The sequence below is a fragment of the Poecile atricapillus genome, chromosome 22 (genome assembly GCF_030490865.1).
Source record: "Poecile atricapillus isolate bPoeAtr1 chromosome 22, bPoeAtr1.hap1, whole genome shotgun sequence".
In the NCBI taxonomy this organism is placed as follows: Eukaryota; Metazoa; Chordata; class Aves; order Passeriformes; family Paridae; genus Poecile; species Poecile atricapillus.
Genome location: NC_081270.1, coordinates 4,474,072 through 4,486,869, shown reverse-complemented (window position 1 = coordinate 4,486,869; position 12,798 = coordinate 4,474,072). Strand labels below are relative to the sequence as shown.

The 12,798-nt window shown below is 47.3% G+C and overlaps 1 protein-coding gene across 1 annotated transcript in view; it reads right to left on the bottom strand.

Annotated features, from left to right (window-relative positions):
• CAMTA1 (calmodulin binding transcription activator 1) overlaps positions 1–12,798 on the bottom strand; it is a 237,564-nt gene that overhangs the window by 175,669 nt on the left and 49,097 nt on the right. The window lies entirely within an intron of this gene.

Genomic DNA, 12,798 nt, shown 5'->3' with positions numbered 1-12,798 from the left:
TAAAAACCCCCACAATGCTCTCCAACCAGCTGGCCCAAGCATCTGCTAGAGCCACAAAATGCAATTATATTACTCCCAAACGAGACGTAAAAATATCTTGTTTCCAATACTCTTGGTTTTAAGACTTATACTTAATGTCCTCTGGGCATTGTGGCGGTGCCAGATCTCCGTGTTATGTACTTTATTAGAGCTGTGTGAATGTCATATTAATGACTCCTGACCAACATGTTTACACTGCAAATAAATTCTCCTGGAATCCATCGACGCACCCCTTGTTTCCCACGCCAGTCTCTGCAGGTTTAAGGGATCCCCATACACACACTTGACAGAGCAGCAGCATGAAGCTCCAAAAACTCCTCTCTTTAATTTCTGGCTAGTGGCTAATGCCTAAATAAAATTCAGGATCAAAGAAAGCCAGTGCAGACCTCCACCACCGACACTGATGACCTTCCCAATCCTCACAGTTTCACAGCAGCTGCACCTGAATCCAATGCAAGTGCTGAAATCTGGATGCTACATGGCCAAAAAGGTCTGACCCCAGATTTCTAACAGGCTAAAACCACCAAAGAACTCTGTAACTAAAATTCTTCAGAAAATATGAAAAAAGATCTCTGGGGTTTTTTAAAGCCAGTGCAGTAATTCCACCAAAAGTGCTGCAATCAGCAGAGCTCTATTTCCAACCCATCCCACATTATGTGTCCTCAGCTCACTATGCTACGAACCAGTGTCACCTCATGCTGTACAGTGAGATGAGCTCTGGAGAGACTGAGGAACACTCGGGAGCTCCCTGCACATCCTCCCCAGCACCAGGCAAGCAAGCATTTACAGAAACAAACCCCTTCAATGCCAAGGCAGCTAAGGGGGTTCAGATTAGTTTGGGATTTTGCCTATTCCTACTAAAATTTAACTGCTGTAAGGAGAATTAAGCCATTTTTCACTTTTGTGATGAACAAATACATTGCTATGGCATAAAAACCCAAACTATTTCAAGTGAAGGAACTCAGCCTTACCAAGGGCTCATTCACTCTGCTCTTTCCTCCCAGCCCATGCCAGGCACATGTGAAAACCTAATCCCAAATTGTCACCAGCTGGAGGAGCTGCAGCAATGAGAGGCTCCCATGAGTCGGAACATGGGTTTCCACTCTGCTGGCCTGGCTCTCATGTTTGGGCAGAGGAAAGGTCAAGCTGCCAGTCAGTGCCACAGATACACATTGGGGAAGGAGGATGTGTTTTTTCCTTCAACCCCATTCCTTATATGTTCTGCTTTCTCTAACTACAGCTTTATGTCAGCTCTGCAGAGGAAAGTGCTCAGCCCAGCACTGGTGGCTGATCAGAGGTTTGCATGAGATGCCTCTGCCCAGTGGCTCCCTGTCTACATGGTGGGGCACAGGCAGGGCTGCTGAAGCAGGGCTGGGGTTCAGCAGCTGCATGGGCTGAGTACCCTGCTGTCACACCAACACCCTTTTTCCCTTTGAAAAAAGAGGGAAGAAATAGATTTATCACCAGAAGACACAAAGTCGTTAAATAATTAAAAACAAAACTATGGCCACAATAAAAGCCCTCTGATAAAACCCTGCATTTTAATGCGTGTTAATTCCCCTAATGATTCTTTCTGTGTCTCACAGGGTCAAATCAATGTCCTCACAAAAAAATCCAATTATATCCCATTCATCGTATCTTTGGAGCAAGGCTATTGTTTGCTTTTGTCTCCTATCAAACCCTTTTCCCATTGCTTCTTGCATGAACTACAAACGAAAGGCAGCATGGCACCAGCAAGGTCAGACGAGACAGAGCTGGCTCTGAAACCCCAGCTGGTCCTGGCTCCACAGTGATTGCACAGCAAGTGATGGAAATCAAGGGACGCGTGAACGTGACACAAACGCTCAGTCTCATCACCAGCGAGTCCCTCTGCAGCACCAGCCAGCCCAGGTGGCACTAGGTGGACCTGAGGGCGACCCAAGTTTATCTCCATGGGGAAGGGCACCACACACCATGGGCAGCAGCCCCTGCGCCAGGATGTCCCACCCAGACCAACACCCACTCTCTCCCAGCTTTGAAATCACTGTCAGCATAAAGTGAGTGAGCATTGCTGGGAAAGGGTGAACCTCTGAAAGCTGTGTGGATCCAGCTCCACTTCCAAGTGTGTCAGCCAATCCCAGGCAATGCTCAGCATGTGGCTTTTCCCTCTCTGTGTGCCCACAGGACTGAGCTCACCACTCACACTGGTGAGAACAGGCTTGACTGACCATCTCAGGAAATCACCCCATAAAGCAATGAGATTATTTAACATTTAAATCACTCGAGCTGTGTTTTATCCTAAACTTGGTCAGATAATTCTGTGGTTTCGCTTAGACTTGGTTGCTCAGGCTGAAAGCATTTTATCTAGGTGTGCATTTATTTTTATTTTGCACTTTCCAGTTTGTTTAGATTATTAGTGTGAATGCACCAGGGAGCCACCAGCTGGGAAGCCCAAAGAGCTGTGTGAGACAGGACACAAGCAGCTCCACCGTCTCCAGACAACCACCACCAAGGATATTCCCACTGCCCCCTCAGCCTCGTGCCAGTGTGGCACACTCAGCATGGTGTTCCCAGCTCAGGCCTGGTGGCAGAGCCACCACACACTCCCCACCCAATGCTACGTGACTGCAGCTCCTCAGACACTTCAATATTTAATGTCAGCACGTAACGGCCCAGAGCTGTGGCACATGGGCGACCTGATCTCACCTGCCATGTCCCAGCCGCCGCGGTGAGGACGAGTGGCACTGCCGCAGCCAGTGGCGCAGGGACAGGGACAGCTGGGAGGAAGAAGCTCCCTCGGCGCACTGAGTGCTGCCCAGCAGCTGCTGCTGCAGAGCTGATTGTCTTCATGCACAGGAGCCAGAGAGGACATGGCCACAAAGCACAGGACAGACTGACGGGCAGGGATCCAGCAGTGTCAGAGAGGCCCATGACCCGTCGTGCACAGGAAGGTGCCAACTCTGCTCTGAGCTGAAGGGTTTCCAGTGAACACACACATTTTTTGGAAGAGTAAGTTCTAAAAAACTCTGAAACAGACAATTAATGGGTTCTCTCTAAAGCCATGGATTGAGTGTTGGCTCCTTCCTCTCAGCTCAACCCCCTCCAGGTCATTCTGCGTCATCACAAGGTATCAGCAATTCCCACCTGATCACTCAAAATAAAAAGAGAAACTGCAAGGGAGAAGGATTGCAGGATTCCCTGGGCTAGGCAGCTCTGGTCATCCTCTGGTCTCAAAGCAACATGTAGCTCATTAAAAGAAAAATAGTCTGAATTTCAAGTTATTATTTTGTATGAATTATACGCACCCAAATGAATAAGCCTGAATCTATGCATATGTTAGGAGAAAGCAGAAGAGTTTGTACTCATCCCTAGACTTAGACCACAAAGCTAATAAAGCTGTGATCTCTTAAGCAAGCACATTTCTTCTCTTAGGAATTCACCATGTCCCCTCTGCTATAAAGACAGCCCATCACTTCCTTATCATCCTTCTGCTCTGAAATGAAAATAAAAATTCATGTTGACTATGGACCATCTTCTCAGCTGGGACTGAGCCTTTTTCATTTCCTACCCATCCCCACTATAAAAGCCATTAATATTCTGAATATCCCAACCACAAACTGCTCTGAACACCACACAGAGCAGACTCACACCACCTTGTTCAGCGTCAGGGGAACAAAAATCACAATCCTACTGCATTCACCCAGTTGTTTGGCCTAAATCAGCAACACTATCAAAGGGATATTGCTCATGAGCTGGGTGAAACAAGGAGCAGGAGAAAGACAAAGTGAGCCGCAGAGTGTCCAGCAGGGACAGGAGGGTCAGGTAACTGCGGGCTGACCAACACTCCTACACCTGAATGTTTCACTGTCATTTCAGACTTGATTTGGTCTTGAAGTGTCCCCTGTCTGCAACTTCTCAAAGCAGAAACATTGATCTGCCTATGCTGAGGCTGAGAAGGAGATGAAGCTCAGATATTATTGCTGTTTTGCTGACAAACTGTGTCAGCAGTGCAAGCTGTGGCTGGAGGTCGGAGGTTGCCCAGGGCTGCCCATTCAGAGCATGTGTCAGGCCAGACTTGCATGGATTTGGGTTTCCAACTCATGCCATGAATTTCCTGCCAGGTGCAGTTCATTTATTCATACCTGTGAAAATACCACAGACTGGCTGAAGCCAGACCCTTGGTCTGTTGCCTTAATGGATGAAACCCTCACCATTTTGGGGCCCAAAGTGCCGCCTTCCCTTGGTTTGCAGAGAGCAGGAGATGGCCCACAGCCCGCTGGCTGCTGCTGTCCCCCTTACCCAGCCAGCCTGGCTGAGCTCATCTCTGCAGGAAAAGGCCTGAGGGCAGCCCTGGCAGCACTGTCTGGTGCCACAGGGCAGTAAAGCCACCGAGTGGGAAATGCCTGTGGTTTGGGAGATGCTCGCCTTGGTTCCCTGCATGGCAGTGGGCGGCGGGATCGCAGGAGGGGGGATGTTTTCATTAATAATGGTGTCTCACCAACCATCTGCTAAAGGTCCACACTATTAATTTAACAGGAAAAAAATGGAATAGATTACTCTACAGTTTTCAATTAAAGTACATGATGTCTTCAAACTGCAATCTTAATTAGATATTATAGGGTGACATTTAGGAATCCTGAGCTGTGATGGCTGATCAAGTCATCTGACTGTGCCGGTGTTCCGCAGCACTGCTGGAGCCTCGTGCACCCAGCACCGTCAGGAGAGCTGTCTGTCCTCGGATGCCAGTGCTGGAGTAGCTCTGACAAACTCCTGGGGTTAAAGGACCACAACAGTGAAAACCCATGGCAGCCTTGGCACAACAAAAAAACCAGCAGCAAATTGCTGTGGACAGAATCCCACAGAAAACTATGGAAAGGGGCAGAAGAAGGGGGAAAAAAGTAAACAAAGTGAAAAAAAAAAAGAAAAAAAAAAGAAAAGTAGCAAATGGAACAACTCAAACATTTCACTTTCAGCGAAATTTTTCAATATGAAAAAACTAGATTTGGACAAGAAATAATTTTCTTTAAAAACATAAAAAGAAGGAAAAAAAACCCAATCAAGACCATAAGCAGTGACTAACAGGCCCTGGAGCTGAACAAGATCTGCTCAGCTCCTTCACCTGCTAAACATATGAACAAGAACAAACTGAGAGACACACTGGGTCTTTAGAAAAGCAAGAGCATAACTGGGCACAAGCCCCCAGCTATGGCTGCCCTGAAGCACTCAGAAGTGTTAGTCACAAGGAAGAGCAAAGTCAGCCCTTGCATCAGCCCATGCCTAATAGGATTAGGATGGATTTTATCTTCCATTTAGGCCCCACACTGAGGGACAGTTAGTAAAACAGAGCAGTAACAAATAACACCCAATCTTGAGTTACTGGAAAACACCCACAGGTCATTATGTGATTTTTTTTTCTTTTAAATGACCTTGGACTAAACCCTGTGATTTAAAGAACAACAAACACTGGCATCCTGCTGGCACTGCTGGTTGAGTTCCCTTGTCCTCTGAAGCCTGAAAGAGTCAGATATGAGGTGGAATTTAAAAAAAGAAAATTCACTAAGATCCCTTTGTTTACGATGCATTAATTATAGTGTAATAGCAAAAACCTCAATTATTGTACACAATTCCAACAGTTACTTGGCTTGCAGATGCCAAAGCACATTCCCCTGCTCCAGAGTGAGCATGTGCCGTCAGAGATGCTGCCCTGCTCTCATCTCCCACAGAAACCAGGAGGAACATGGAATGTTCTGCAGCTCTCCTCCACCAAGTGGCAAAGTCTAACTGCACCTTGGGGAATGGAGCAGATCCCCTGTGAACCTGCCCAAGCCGTGGCCTCCCCCCAGCCAGGACAGTCCCTCCTGCCATGGGAGGCACACCAGCCCCACTCTTGGCAGTGGCACTGCTGTGCCCAACAAGGTGTGAAAACCAGGGCCTGCTCCATTTGCCTTCTCTTGCATGGAGGCAGCAGCAAGCCCTTCCAAAGTCCTTCCAATGCAAGGATCATTAAAAGGGAAATATCCCCAGAAACTGCCCCTTTCTACATACTCCTCACTCCCATATGCTCTGACATAATAATGTGCCACAGTCCTGCAGAACTGTCTTTTCAGCATGTTTTTGCATTATGTCTAATTCTGTCAGAGTTTTTCAGTCCCATGTAACAGCTCAATGCAGTCAGATATAAATCTGGCTTAAGAGACTCTCACTAGGAATTCATTTAAAACTGTAAATGTTAAAAGATTCTGCTGCTGATTTATGGCATTTTCTTATTTCAAACAGAATTAAAATCCTTCTTAAAAGATACATATTCAATCATGATAAAAGCTTCATTCAAGTGATGCTGCTGGTCAGACTGACAGCCACAAAGCCCAGAAATCTGGGAATAGCAGGGGAATCCAGGAATAGCATGAACTGAGACATTTTACTGGTTCAACCAATGCTTTGCTGTCATCCCACCACCTCATTCTCACATCTTAATTAGTGCAAACAGGAGTCCTGGACGCTGGTGCTTTCATGCTCCATCTATTCCACTCCATCCCAAGCACAGGGATCCCTTTTCCTGAAGATCCAGTTGATCTGCTGCTGCACCTGAAGTCACTACTGAATGGGTTTATTCATTTTCCATTGCTTACACTGAAGGTTTTCCAGCTCTGTCAATACCACACAAGTGTCCTGTATCATTGTGTAAACAACAGTGTTAAAAAAAAAATTACCCATGCTACTCATTATCATCATTCCTAGAAGAATTTTTCATGTTTTGCAGTTGTGAACAGAGAACACGGTAGAGCCTGGAGTCGCACAGCACAGCCCTGTACCCAAGCATGGCCAGGCTGAGGAAAACTCAGGACCAGTGTCTGGAATGAACCTGTGCAGTGCCGGTACAATTCACAGAGGGGTTTTAAGCACTCAAGATACCAAAAGAAGCACAGTCTATGAGAGGGTCATGGCTTCTGGCTGTCCTTCCTGGAGGCACATTGCTCGACCTGTACAGAAGTCCCTAATCTCATGCTGCTCCACTGAAATAAAACATCTAAGTAGAAGGACCAACATCAAATACAAGAGTAATCAAGTAGAAGCAGCCAGAAAAAGCATTATTCAGACATTTATTAATTAATTGTTTATTACTCAGAAGCCACAGAGCCATTAGCAGAAAGCCAGGGCTCTCTGCACTGCACTGTGGGAGATGCCTCTGACACCTCCCAGAGTGGCTCTGTCCCACGCCAGCTCAGGCCCAGGCCAGTTGTGCTGATGTCCCCAGCTCCTGGCTGGTGCTGCTGGGTTGGTTGGTTTTGGTGAGGTTTTTTGGTTTGGGGTTTTCCTCCTCAGATCTTCCCTGGTAAATTCAGAATCACAGAATATTCTGACTTGGAAGAGACGCTGAAGGATCATAAAGTCAAACTCATAACTGAATGACCTGTTTGGGGATTGAACCTTTGATGCTGGCATTATTCACACCATGCTTTAACCAAATGAGCTCATCTGAGGGTCATTTTGATTTTGAGGGTCATTTTGATGGATTCTTCACAAAATTTGGAACATATCCAGTTTCTGGAGGCAGCTCCCAAGTGCCGATCATCTCCTGTGAACTCACAACGCTCACAGCTGTCATCAAACCATCCTCCCTTCTGTGGGGGGCATGAAAGAGGAAATATTTCTGCCCTGTGTCAGGATCCAGCCATGATGATTAAGCAGGGCCTGTGGCCCAGGGGGCACAGCAGGTCTGTCCCCAGAGTGCCTGGCAGTTGCCAGATGGCTCTCATCTATGGAAACTGCCCCTCTGACCTGGAATTATCATGCACTTACCAAACCCTAGACAATGTGCTGTGTTGGCACTGCAAGGAAACAACCATAAAACCAGAGCAGCATCAGGGAACTGTAAATTCCTTGTGAGTTATTTTCAGACTTCTTAAAGTTTAGTTAATCCTTGCCTTTAAGAGAACATATAAGAAAAAAATGACAAGGGAAAAAAATGATCAGAAGAAAGGATGTTTGAGTGAAAGAGCCATTTCCCATTCTGAGCAGTGCCAGGACAGCAAACTGGCCAAAGTGCCCAGGATTCCCTGTATTTATCCTTGGAAAGGGGTTGACCAGAAGGCTGGTGAAAAGCAGGGCTGATGCCATGTCACACCAGTGACCTCTGGACTGCCAGCACACGGAACATTGCTGAAGGCTGTGCTGGGGCTGCTGCGTTCTTTCTCACGGAGAGGAGCCGGCAGACAGCATGGATGTTGCTTTCCAAAGGTTAAGCATCACAGGCGATTTCATGCTCTTTATATTTCTAAGTGGTTGATTTTTGGTTATTTTTTATTTAAATAATCATAAATCCCAACATCTGCTCCCAGGGTGGGAGCCCTTTGGCTCTGTGCTTAGCCAGGGAAGGGAACGTGGCTGCCAGCGGCTGCTGCAGGTGTTATTTTTAGTGCGACAGCTATTTACCAGCTCCATTCCCAGAGGGAATTCAGGGAGTAAAAGGGATGCTGATGCATTTCTTACTAAATATAGAACAGGGGGCGAGCCACCACACGCAGTGTGGCTGCAGCTTCCTGCTCCTGCCGGGATGTGGCCTCAGCCAGGGGGATGTGGCCCCAGTGGTACCAACACCGCAGTGGGGCCACCCCGGCACAGGCTCCCCATTCACCACGTTCTAACCTTCAAGCTGGTGTTTGGAAAAAAGCTTTTTAAAAGTAGCTCTTATAACTAATTGGCTTCACTTTGAAGCCCTGATCCTGTAATGAATGGCTCCCGAAATCAAACAAAGCACTTTCAACACCAATAAAATTGCCTGTTATGAAAGCAGAACATTTTTAGGGTAATATTGACTTTAATGCTCTGTCAAGGCACATTGACAGCAGGATGAAAACATCCCTCCCTCTGCTCACCCAGCTCAAATCCAGCTGCTGAGAGGGGACCCTGAACACTTGTGCCAGGCTGTGCTCTACATCCCCGGGAGCAGGCTAATTTCCTATTAGTTTAAAAATATATACTTTAAAAAAATTAAAATCTTGCTGATCAAAGAAAGGGATGTGTTTCAGAATTACTCTGCACTTCTCTGGTTTTAAGCCTTTAAAATTCTGGAGAGGCAATTTTGACATCCAGGAGCTCTGCAGGCCCAGACAGATGGGGATTCCTGGTTGAACTCCTTTTATATTTCCTTTATTGCTTCATATTTACCAACGACCTGGAAACGAGCAGTGTGAAGGTGCCACTTGAACATGACAGAAGGCATTTCCGAGTGAGGCTCAGACAGGCTGGAAAATCAGCCCAGAGCCCTGAACAAACTACAAACTGGGCAAATGACTGACACAACACAGAGTGTGTGGGATGCAAAAAACACCAAGTAATGGGGATTGGAAGAGCAGATGCATTATTCATCCAGCCTGTGAGGGTCAGCGTTAGTGCCATTACCACTAAGTGAGGGCACCGGGGCATTGGGGCACAGTGTGGTGGACACCTTGGATGTGCATCACTGTGAGCCACACTGGTCACCCCAGATCCACTCTGTGTTCGCCAGGGCTCCTGCTCTGGGCAACCACCTAAACCCCACCCACAGGAATCAGAGAGACCTATGTATCTATAAATCTATAAATCTATAAATCTATATACAGATACAAACACACATTCCTTGGGACATTTCATTTCCCTCTAGAGTTTCCTGAAGGGAGACAACTTAGAGAACAGAAGAGTTTAATGAATTAAAGTGCACTTAAGTTAGGGAACATTAATGAAGTCACACCTTAATTTGGTAAAATTGAAAACCCAGCCCTGCCATTGCTTGGATTATGAACTGCAATTTCTGGTCCAGCTACCTCCTCCCAGAGCTGCTGAGAATGATGCACTGGTCACCCAACACCTGTTACAGCTCTCTCTCTTTCTATGGGGGAAAGCACCAAGGTTCCTCCCTTATTTCCCATTCCTGAGCTTTTCACTGCCTTACTTTACCCAGCGACCATCTGACAGCAGTGCCAGCTCAGGGATGCCGCTCTCGAGGACACCATGGGCAGGCTCAGCATCACCAAGGACAGCCCAGCCACAACTCCACAGGGGCCAGCAGTGCCAAATGTGCTGGGCACACAGGGGTGGCATCCAGGTGCCAGTGTGCCACAGGGGACAGCCTGGCAGGCCCATCCCAGGGATGGGCTTTGTGCCAGTCCCAGATATGCTCCAGGAGTATCAGAACAGGGCAGCTCCCAGGCCCTGCGCATTGTGCTGCCAAGAGGAGTCTCTGGCATGTGCAGACAGCTTCTTGTCTGCACTTAGAATACTATTTGATTAAAAAAAAATATAAAAAAATAAAAAGGAAACAAATCATGTTTTGTGGGACTGGGAGCATCAAGAACAGAAATGGCAGCAGAAGCAATGCTTACTCGAGCCATGCTGCCAAGCTGAAAACACTTCGGCTGTGCCTGTGTGTGCCCTTGCCTTCAGCTAGTGTGGCTCCCGTTTGCTTGGCTCCAAATGGGGAGGAAGAATGCCATTTCCTCAGTGCCTACCCTGGAGCACTGTAAGTGGTGAAGAGGAAAGGCTGCACCATTCCAGATACACAAAGAATACACAGAAGTAGAAAAACGTCATCCCATCACTTAATATATGCAAATTATGTTAAATATTTAATTCATTAAATGGCTCAGGTTATTACTGAATTGTACCTTAAGCTGTTCAGAAAGTTCATTCTTCTTGCACTTGCTCAGTAACGTGAAATAACTGACTGAAATGAATATTTTACAGTTTGTGCAGACAGAACATTTATTAACAATTCCTTCCCTCTCAGAGTCCCTCTTCTAAACAGGTTTCAGGTACCATGCGACTTAAATTATCCAGAGGGAATGAATTTTGATTTATTTTTAAAAGTTTGGTTTATTCCCAGTTTGGAAGAGCTCAACAACCTGTGAGGACCCAAACGCAACCTTGCTGGGAGAGAAGAACAGCCACAGAGCCCTTTCCCAAAAGCTGGTGGGGAGAGCCAGGGGAAAAGAAAGCAGCCACAGAATTTGGGGATTTTCCTTACTCTAAGCCCAGACAGCTCCACTGTTCACAGGGAAACAGCTCCTGCAATAGCCCATTACGTGCCACGGGTCCTCCGGGATTTCATACGCATAATGTGAAGTGACAGGGCTCTGGCTCACGCCATCCCCTGTCCCTGCCATCCCCGGGCCAGCCAGACAAGGGGGAAGGGGCCACTACAGGCAGCTCCAGCTGCTTCCAGCCTCACCAACAGCCCAGGCAACAGTGTCTTGCCCCACAGTGGCAGGCTCATTACAAATTCCAACTAAGGGAGCAGGTCCCAGTTAACCCACCAGCACACTCCAGCAGCTCCCAGCCCCGTGGCCCAGCACGCAGACCCCACTCCTTGGGGTGAGGGCAGGACACAGCATACCCCAACACGTGCCCAGCAGACTGGCATCACACAGGCAGTGGCCCAAGGGGTAACACAGGCAGCCTTCACCATCCTCCATGGCACCACCTCCCACCATGTCTCCGATTATTTTCCCTTTCGCACGCCATGGGCAGCTCCCAGGGAAAACCCACTGGGCTTCAACCCAGTTCCTAACATGGTGTGGCAGCCACATCTCTGTGAACTTCCAGGCTTAGAGGAGACAGATGAATAAAAATAATTATCACTGGAATGGTGGTTCCGGCATCTAAGTCAGTCCCTGGCCAGTGACCCGGGAAAGGTGGCTCCCTCTGGCAGGAGTGTGTCCCTGGGATGGCTGTTTACAGCCTCAGCCGAGCAGACACCCTGCAATGTCTCATCAATCTTGGCTGGGGAAAAACCTTTCCATTTCCAACGGGAATATGCAAACCAGGCTCCGCACTGTAAATCTTCCTTTGCGGCGCTAAGGAGATAAGTAGGACCTATTAACCTCCCATGTTATTTCCAACTTCATTATTGGAGCTGACACAGGGAGAGCACACGGTGACGGCTCTTTTTGGCAGAGTGCATGTAAATCGCTTTCTCAAAGGAAATTACTTCTCTGGGCTGAATGTTATTAATCTAAATTCTCCCTTAGTCAAATTGTTGTCCGTAATAAATATGGAACAGGTTGCTACGCTCATCTCCGAGGGCATCCTAATCCAGCTGCAGGCTTTCCCCTCAATTTGAAGGAGCTCCTGAGGAGCTCCTCTGTGAGAGCAGCCTTCACCCAAGGATGGGATCATCCACCCCAATGTTGCCCAGCACATCAGCACCCTGTGATTTCATAATGAAAATGCATTTTGGCCCTGCCAGCATTGCATGCTCCAGCAGTAAAGTGTGAGCAGGAGCAAGCCAGGGTCTGGTGAAGCCAGGGAAGGGACACAAGGCATGTCCTTTTGCTGCAACGTGATGTGGTGGCCTCCCACAGCCAACGTCTTTCATGGTTGGTGCTTCATTTATATCAGCTTTGGTACTGTTAAAGCAACTCAGCTTACAGTGTTTAGGATTTTATGCTCTTTTCCAGTGGATATACACTTGATATCCTACTTGTGCAACTAAAAAACCCTGGAGTTTAAGCACAAACAGATCAAAAACCCCATAAAAAACAGATCCAAACCCAAACTGAACTTTGCCAGAAATGGAGCGAGGAAATTTATTTGCATGGTATTCCTTCCTTTCACTGAAAACCAGCTCCATTCCAATAAAGATTTTCACAGAAATCCTCACAGAACACCTCTCCACAAAACTTACGATCCCTCCTGCTCAAAGGCACACCCCAGGTATGGAGCAGATTCAGAACACTATAAATCCAGTGGCACACACAGCCCTTCTCCTCATTTGTTACCAGCCAAGTGTGAAAATGTTAATGA